The sequence below is a fragment of the Sardina pilchardus genome, chromosome 3 (assembly GCF_963854185.1).
Source record: "Sardina pilchardus chromosome 3, fSarPil1.1, whole genome shotgun sequence".
NCBI classification, from domain to species: Eukaryota; Metazoa; Chordata; class Actinopteri; order Clupeiformes; family Clupeidae; genus Sardina; species Sardina pilchardus.
The window spans coordinates 27,123,229-27,133,032 of record NC_084996.1 but is presented as its reverse complement, the minus strand read 5'-3'; positions in this window follow the sequence as shown (position 1 = coordinate 27,133,032).

The following is a 9,804-nucleotide window of genomic DNA, read 5'->3' as shown; positions in this document are numbered from 1 at the left end:
ATTTAACAGGATATTGTAGGAGCAGACAGCATGTGCTATAGCTGAGTGTTAGAGTGTTTATTTGAAGCGTACCCCCCCCCCCCCCCATCCCCCCCATACACGCACACACACACACACACACACACACACACACGCTGGGAGCATCTGTTGCCATCGATCATTATGGCAATGGTGATGTCCTGGAATGTGAAAAATGCACTAGATGTATGCAGAGAGCCATGAGAAACTTGTTTTCATGCAAGTTATGTGTTTCAAGTATTTTTGACGATGATCTGTGGAGGGAGCCTCCCCTTCTGTCTTTTGTTGATTTCTGAAATCAGTCTCATCATGCCATATGGGTAGACATTCAGCACCCCCCCCCCCCCCCCCCCCCCCCAACTCTACCCTTCCCTGTCTCCGGCACATCTGTCTGTACAGTATATTTATTCTGTTTTGTTTACAGTCGTTTGCTGTCTTCTCCAAATTTCAAACACATGTTATTGTTTTTCTCTGAGAGTACACACATTTAGATCAATAAACCCTTTTATTCTCTGTCTAAAAAGCATCTCATCAGAGTAGCTCAGTGTTTGCTGACCATCGCTATGTAATGCAGATGCTTTGTTATTGCATTGTACTATTTGAAAACTGAAAATGCACCAATGATTCGCACACTGTGTGTGTGTGTGTGTGTGTGTGTGTGTGTGTATGTGTGTGTGTGTGTGTGTGTGTGTGTGTGTGTGTGTGTGTTTATATAGTTCATTCTCAGAGTCAGCGAGTTTGCACAGGAGAGATCTCTGCACTCTCCGCTCCAAGTGCTCCCTTTTCCCTTTTGTGTCTGAACTGAAGGTCAGGGTGGAGGTTGAGTGAGAATCCCCTGCAGTCTGGCCTATGCAGGTGGTAAAACAGGTTCTGCTCCTCCCATACACTCACATCCTGCTCGGATCAGGTGTGGAGCTTTTGTTCCAGACACCAGTTATCAAAGGCCCAGGGGGAGAGCGGGAGAGCGGGAGAGTAAAGGAGCCTGGCACTCTTACTGCTGACAGCTACCCAACACCCAAGCAAACACTCAATGACTGTGGGCTTGTCAGCCCAATGTTGGCCAGTCTATGGGATTGTACACTTGCAGAGAATTATCAGCCACACATATTTATATATATATATCAGTGGCTCTCTGTAAAACTTGCTATATTAATTAATTAAGACTTTCAAAGGATGTAATTAGACCCACATATTCAGACAAATTATGACCCTTGACTCTTACTGTAATTGCATGTTGTAATAACATGTCGGTCTACAAGAAGGGCATTGAACTAATTAATTAGATCATTAAAAATGAAATGCGCAGGCGACCAGGCGGTGGTCCCACAGGTTTGGCAAGCTCAATGTCTGTAGGAGATGCAAATCAAATATGAAAATAAAATTCCAAATGAGATGGCGGTATGGAACCAAAATTCCCATGCAAGTGCAGTGTCCACCTCAACAGTGGAGCCTTTGAAATACTATACAAAAAATATAGTAAAAACACTAATAAGAATACTACTATTATTACCCGTACTACTAGTAAAAATACTACTAATACTATACTATAAAAAGAGGTGTAAAAAAACATCTTTAAGCAATCTGTGTGCAATGAGTCCTTTCCAAGACAAAGACAGATATCCTCTTGTGGACTGACTTCCTTGATCACAATCAGTTTGACTGGGTTATTGAATATATAGAAAATAGAAGCGTATGTGCCCTCTTGTAACTGGGGTTGATGGCAAATAAGCTTATTTCCCCAAATTGGATCAGTAGATTGTTAAAAGTTGTGTCAACTTGCAATGATACGGCATGAGCTAAATTAGTAATGGCGACTTCTGTACACTTACCAATCTGATGACTTAATTAGCCTACCATTTGGGTCATTTACCCAAAATAAACTGAAAAAATAATATCTTAGAAAATGACAATTTACTGAGGGAGATGTCATGATAAATATTTTGGCCAGGTCTGACCACAATATTATGTTTCAGCTGGTCAGGGGTGTTTTTTGTGACTCTGGAGGTGATACATGAGACAACTTGTTGAGCAATGTTGCTGGGCAACCACATCACCATTTCCATGTGTTCTTAAAAGATGATCATAAAAAATGTCCCTGCTCATGATTAAAGCACCACAGAACAGAAGTGCTGTTCAAAATCAATGGGAATGTACCAGAACAACAGCACTCAGAAGCACTACCCAGCAATACTGCTCAAAAAGTTGCTAAAAAGCGTTCTTTAATTACTTATGCCACTGTGAAGTGAGGATGCTGCTTCTATTTCAGTTTAAGACGAATAACGATGAATACTTGGAATATATTGGACATATAAAAGGGAAGCAATTAACTCTGAGTATCAATGATAATGACAAGTCTGGAAAACAAGTTGTCGTTAAAATACAAAAGAATTGAGACAACCTTGCATGAAGTTTAGAGCCTTTTGTTTAACCCTATAGCTACAGTATGCCTATACATTTCAAGAAGTCTTCATCAGAGCATGGAAGACAAGTTCTCATTATGGGTAATTCAACATATACTGTGAGTAATTATCAGTAAGAAAATAAGAGACAATAATGAAGAAGCTCTTATCAGCTGGAACTATGGCAAGCATGCACAGTAAGGAGGCTGGTAAGAGAAACAGAGTTCCACAGGGATCTGTGTTGGAGAGTTATATATATATATAAAAGTAGCATCTCAGGGTCACCAAGTCTAAAAACAGACATGCCAAGAAAAGCATTTCACATTGACATTGTTAATGACATTGACATTGTTAATGGCTACTGGGAGGTTGCCCTGAATCGTGTTCAATGGTCAGATGACATGAACATTGAGTTGTTTAGCAGTATGTACTCAATGTGGCAATAAATGCAGAGAGCACAGTTATAACAGTATCCCCAAACATTATGTAAATCTGCGTTATTAGATGAGATGTGCATTCTGCTATTCATGGGTTTCATCAGGTCCCTTTCCACAGGTGTATAAAATCAAGCACCTTGATTATCAATGAATACTCAAATTTCCTCACAGTGACGTTGAGGTCTACCGGGCATTCTTCTGTTCCATTCAGTGTCCATACAATGTCATGGAACAAGAGGGGTATTGCCGTCCCCATGTCACCCCCACCAAGGCGTGCATATGCATAGAGCAAGAGGAGGATTTGCATTGTAATTGCCCCCAGAACCACCCATTACGGAGCTTCTGTTTTGGAGTTTTGGAGTTTTCAGTGCGGCTTGGTTAGGTCGTGAGGTGGATCCATTATCCAAGTCACCAAATGCCCTGACACGGACTGGAGGGTTAGATGTGTTTGTTTGCCAGCGCTGCGCTTGAGGCCTGGGATTGGGACAGGTCCCATTCCGTATGGTGTCGAGCAACCTTGGCCCCGGTAACAGCTGTGAGGTGAACAGGAGCGCTGCCAAGGTGTGAGGAACGAGGAGGGGCTCACCAGTGAGGGCGCACCTGGTCTAGCCATGGCCTGTACACACACACACAATACCTCAGGATCTTTTGCACACTGGTCATTCCTCAAGCTATTGGGGTGGCACAGAGTGGGACTCAGGATAACTGGAGAGAGGTCAGGATAACTGGCTCTGAACCTCAGGATCCTAGGAACGTAGGAATTTTTTTTTTTTTGCACTGGCCATTCCTTCTATTACTGACATAGATGGACAACATTAAATGTGTATTTGACGACTCTAATCCCATACACTTTGTTTGCCAATTTGATCAAATTGGTCCTCAAGGTCCTGTGGCTGTCTGTTTAGTGTATGCTAGATTGTCTGTTGATCTCAAATATCGGCACTTTTCATGTGTTACAGCGATGTGATGTAGAGCGACCATAGCACTGTATGCAAAGTGTCTCTCTCGTAAAACCAGTTTCTGACTAACGCTCTGTTTAGCACCTTGTGTTTGTTTGATTCACTTTGTTTGTAAACTATAAAAGAGCTTAATGCTTAGTCAATTTCGCCTGAATAAACAACATGATGGTGAGGAAGTTCTTTGTATGTTCTCCAACCAGTCTGATAGCTCTGAAAATAAACTTGGAAAAGATCCAACCACTCAACCAAGGAAAAAGAAGAGTTCAGCTCACTGGTTAATAGGTCACAGTTTTCCCCCCCCCAATATTTTTGTTAACGTCTGAGGACCACCTCACTTGTTCAGGAGAGAAATCTGGATGAATCTGGGTGATAAATGGTAGGGGTGTGCAGTTGAGTGTTGGGATTGAGGTTCAAAGTAGGTTGATGCCCCAAGCAGGTTTTACAGAGTGGCCCAGATGTTTGTCAGGGACTGCTCTCTTAAAACGAATGTGTTGAAAACAACACAATTTGCCCTGTTTTTAACACAACTATATGGGACAACACAGTTTGTGTTGTTTCCAAGACATTGCTTTTGTTATTTTCAAGAATTTAGTTTCAAGAGTGAACACAGTGTGTGTTCAAAAGGTATCCGCCGTTCATTCCGACATACCAGCACTCCGACATTGACGTCCAGTTGTCGTAGTGGAGGCATGTCTCTTCATGGGAAAAAGTCTCACCACTCCGACATTTTTTTTTTTCATGGTCGCAGTGGCGGTATTTAACTTTTTTTTCAAACAACGTGCCTTTCCGACATGAGGTCATTAATAGGCTATTAATGTCATAACTATATCCAACTGTGTAAAATAATAAAGATTCACATTTAAAATGTCATTGTGAAGAATTCTTGATATATGGTTATGTGTCTGTTGCGTGCGCGACTCGGGGAAGTGAAAGCAGTTCTGTATGGCAAGTTCTCATTAATCGCGGACTAAGTGAAGCTAAATTAAGTTATTATTTTGCTGTCACTTCGTTTGTTTCATGGCCTAGAAGGTTGTATTTGGTATCTGTGGATAGCTCTAGCTCTCCTCTTTTATCTGACATGCAAGCCATATCTTTTTGACCAAGGTTTCACGAGTAAATCAAACGAAATTAGCGGTAGCCGAAGATATGACATTCTTATTTGTTTGTCACTTCGTCTGTTTTTATAACACAAAAGGATCGATGTGTTTGGTATCGATGGAAAGCTCTGTTTCTCCTCTTTCATTTGATATGCGTGTCATGTCTGTACGATGCCTGGTCCCGGAGTAATTCAAGCGAGAGCAGTGGCTGCATGGGTGAACGCAGAGCAATATAGAAAGTAAATATGATATACTTTATATTAAATTCATGATTATATTTTATTTTCATACTTGATCGTACAGACACGTGTCTAGTCTCGTTGGAAAGCCCCGGTTCTGCCCTTTCATGCAATATAGGTCTCATCTCGATGTGACTAATAATCGTGGAGCAATGTAACAGAGAAGAATGGGTGTGTTTTCTGATGCACTTTGCGTCCGTCGGGCTCATAGGGTCCGTTAAATTGACTTGAAAAAAAATAGGATTTGTAAACTGTCGGAATGGGGGTACTAAAATGTGTCGGATTGGCAGCATGTCGAAATAGTAGCATGTCGAAATAGAGGCATGTCTAAATGGAAGCATGTCGTAGTGGTGGCATGTCTGAGTGGCAGCATGTAACCGTTAAAAAATAGCACAACTTATGCTGTTTTTAACACATTTCCATGTCCAGATAGGGACAACACAGTTTGTGTTGTTTCCAACACATTCGTTTTAAGAGTGTGGACACTGGCTCCCTGGCTCAGCAGTCGGTTGACCAGCTAAATGCACATATAGAATTTTCTTTTGGTCATTTAATTCAACAGCCCAGGGTTTTCTGTATGTGACTGAACTGAGCTAGTAAACAAGGTACGAAGAGACGCTCCTTCTTCACCATGCGTGACAAATATGTCATCATTCACAGATATACTGTGAGCAACAGAGATGGATAAAAAGAATGGCATTAAAGGAAGATACACAAAAATATTCATAATGGCAGAATCGTGGTAATCTGTCTGACGCGATTCACTGAATTGCTAAACCCATTTTAAATGCTGATTCATTCTTCAGAGAGAATGAATAATCTGCCACAAATTCCATCTCTTCCTGTCAGAGTTAAAACATGCCTCCTCCGATCTGTCTTGAAACCTCACGTTGGCCCCTGAGCTGAGGCTCACACACACACACACACACACACACATACACACACCCTCCCACCTCCTCTGAATCCTGTTGAGAACTCCAGCTCTTTGCCTCCCTCCCTTCCAGTTCTGTTTCACGAACGAAAGGAAAAAAATGTTCAAGGTACTGGAAGGAGACTCCGCCTGTTCTGTTTAAAACATATTTTTAAAGAAGGGCATGTGTGTGTGCGTGAGTGTGTGTGTGTGTCTAGGTGTGGGAATGAGTATGTGAATGTGGATGTATGTGTGATTGTGTATGTCTATGTGTGTGTGTGTGTGTGTGTGTGTGTGTGTGTGTGTGTGTGTGTGTGTGTGTGTGTGTGTGTGTGTGTGTGTGTGTGTGTGTGTTTGCATGTGTGTGTGTGTGTGTGTGTGTGTGTGTGTGTGTGGGCGTGTGTGCTCAAGAGAGGGGAAAGGGATGGTTCTGCTAATGCGGCTGTTAAAGTATTTTTACTCCCTCCTCCCTTTCCTCTGCTTTGACTGAATGGGGTTGAGAAAAAAAAACGAAAAAAAAAACGCCTATAAAAGGTCTCTCAGTGACCCAGCATTTGCATTGCTCTCTGCTCTCATTTGCTTAGATGGGGCTCCTTAGTCCCTACCTGGCTCTGGGAGGTGAGGCAGGTGGGGTTGAGCGATGGAGGAGGTGTTGGTGTCGGACAGTGCAGCTGTGTGGTATGAGTACTCCTCCAGCTCCAGCTCCAGCTGTCCCAGGCTCTCATCCTGCCCTAACACTCTGCAATGCCAAATAGCATTCCTCAATGGTACGTTTACATCAAAGTGCCATAGAATTACGTAAACAGTGACATCTTATGCGTCAGAGTGGATTGTGGAACACAAACAGTGCCAGAGTAGACGTGTGGGTATTTTCAAAACAATGTAAACTGACCACGGTGCCGTCCAAAGTCCAGGTTCAACTCAGACGAACACAGCCTCGGATTGATCCAGAGGGGCTGAAGGGATTTGGTCGGTTGAGCAAACAAAGGTCACGCCTTCTTGACCAATAGGGAAATGTTGCTTAATCTTTGCCCTTCGCCTGATTAGGGCATACAGTACATACCATTATCATCGACCCACATATACCCTGTGTGGATTGGTTTCTAACCCATTCATGACTTTCTGAGGAAAAGAGGGAAAAGATATGCCTGTCCTGTCCTAACTAAAAATGTCGTTGAGCCTAATGCAGAATTCCACTGTTTGATTTAGAGGTCATTCATATGACCACTTGTCCTCTTTTTCTTTGCTGAAATACTTTCTGTTTCCTGCCTTTCCCTGTGCGTGCGTGTGTGTGTGTGTGTGTGTGTGTGTGCACGTGTGTGTGTGTGTGTGTGTGTGTGTGTGTGTGTGTGTGTGTGTGTGTGTGTGTGTGTGTGTGTGAGGTTGCTACTAATACGCCCATCGCTGTCATGGTGTACTGATGTGTGTGTGTGCGCGTGTGTCATTTGTGGGTCGGGAATGTGTTTGCACAGCTGTGTGAGGTCACACTGGGCTCTCCTCCCAAGGGATCCCGCGCCCGAGCCGACAGTCCGAAAACTTTGGCTACTACAGTATGTCTAAACGGCACGTCCAGACGAACACCCGGCATCAACACCACCGCCACCACTGTGCTGGCTCCATTCGTGCGGCTGTCACTCCGAACCAGCCCCACTATTCATAGAATAAGAGAGGAAATGGCTATCAAAAGGAAATGCACGTCTGGCTTTTTCCCTTCGCTCCGTGAAGGGTAAATTCTAATTTGTCACGAGTGTCGAAAAATAGCGCAGGATGTCCCTTCCTGCAAGTTATTTTTAAGCCGGCCGTTTTTCCTGTGAGGAGATCGTTCCACATGCAAGATAGGTACCTGCGTGCATCTATTCTTCATGATCAGGGAGTGACTATTACAGATAGACACGTCCTATTTCACCTTTGACCTTGTTTGGCAAAGCTGAGGTCACATCCCCTAGTGGACATGACTGTCTGGAAATGGTGATGTCACAGATGCATTGTTTCTTACTGACATGTTAAGTCAGATGACTGTGACTTATGAAGAAATGAAGGCTTTAGCGCAAGCTCTACCAGGAGAACTAATGCAGTCACTCATTTATTAATTACTCGACCTATCACCTGTATTCACTTCTCTTACGATGGGTGCCTCTCAACAATCCTCCTCGATCCTCCAGGTTAGTTCCCACTGATCTATAACTAACACTGGATAGACTATCCCACTGTTGCCGCCCCGTCATTTTTTAAGTAGATCAGTGAGGACGAGGCCCGAGGAAGAAAGGGAGGATGTATAAAAGACGAATGAGAGTCACCCAATGACTTGTGCACCAAACCTTTGGTGCCGTCATTTCTGAGCCCCCCCCCCCCCCCCCCCCCTCCCCCACCAGTTTGGTCCCTGTTCATCTGTCCAGGGGGAGGGCTCTGCTCCTGCCAGCTTATATCAGGCAGGATATGTTGGAGCGGACACTCAAAGTCCTGGACCAATGACAGAGCTGACTTTTAATTCTTTCAACTGTGTGTCTAATGTACCTTGGGAGTTTCCATGTGAATTAATCCTTTGAATCTTTGAATCTTACATGAAGTATTTCTATATGAGGTCAAAGCACAGTGCAGAAAGGCCAAGTTGAGTATCGCAAACAAGATCCTGAAACCAATATTGACTGTGGAGCAGTAGGCAGGGTGAACAAGGACATACACGGTCTCAACAACACACGACAAACTAATATTTTCAAGAAATAATCTCACTTTCTGGTCACTTTCTGGTTTGAGACAAACCAAATTTACAAAGGAAACACAATTAATCTCCAGAATATAAAATGACATCACAATTTATTACATGTTCTACCTACATAAAACCATATAACGTACTCAAAACACACTTGTTTCTTAGGAAGTTGCAGTAATTTACTGGTACCAAGAGTTCTTTTACCAGGGACATTTCACAAAGCTACAGTATAATCATCTTCACAGGTCTCCTTGGCGGAAACAAAATGTGCTTTTAAAAGGTCATTTCTGTCAAATACAGCAGAGCTCTTGTTGCTGGCACAACAACAATGTTGGCCATGGAGTTTAGTGCAAACACATTCACCTTGCTCCCCACACAAAAAAAGAATGTGTTGAAAACAACACAACTTGCATTGTTTTTAACACATCTCTGTGTCCAGATAGGGACAACACAGTTCGCGTTGTTATTGCATTGTTATTATTCTTATTATTATTATTTCTGTGTCCATATAAGGACAACACATTCCTTTTAAGAGTGCACTGCATGGGTCTGCATTGCTCCCCCGACAGCCCGAGGTAAGAGTACCAGAGACAGAGAGAACAGAGAGACTTGTGACACGTCCCTTCCTTTGTTCACTTCCAAGAAGCAGCACTTTGCATTTTTCCCCTCCAACTGAAGAGACACAAGCGGCCTCCATCTCCACAGGCCTTGTGCTTGCTCTGAGCACGCTCAATTTGCTTTGCCAGGGCCAGGAGGACACTGTTTTGTGCCCCACCTCCCAGGAAAAAAACCTAATTTTGAAAAGTTCTGTATTACTCTACTGTTCTACTATGCTGAGAGGAAGGGGGGGGGGGGGGATCCTTCAAAACCAAGAGGCCAATTTGTTCTGTCCACATACTGGCAATTTTCTGTGCTTTAATTCATTCTTGCTAACTTTATAGGATGGAAAATAGACATAACCTAGATGTTGTCATACCAGGCTTTTACATTACATTACTGCCCACTGACACCACTGGTATGATAACAGATCAGGGA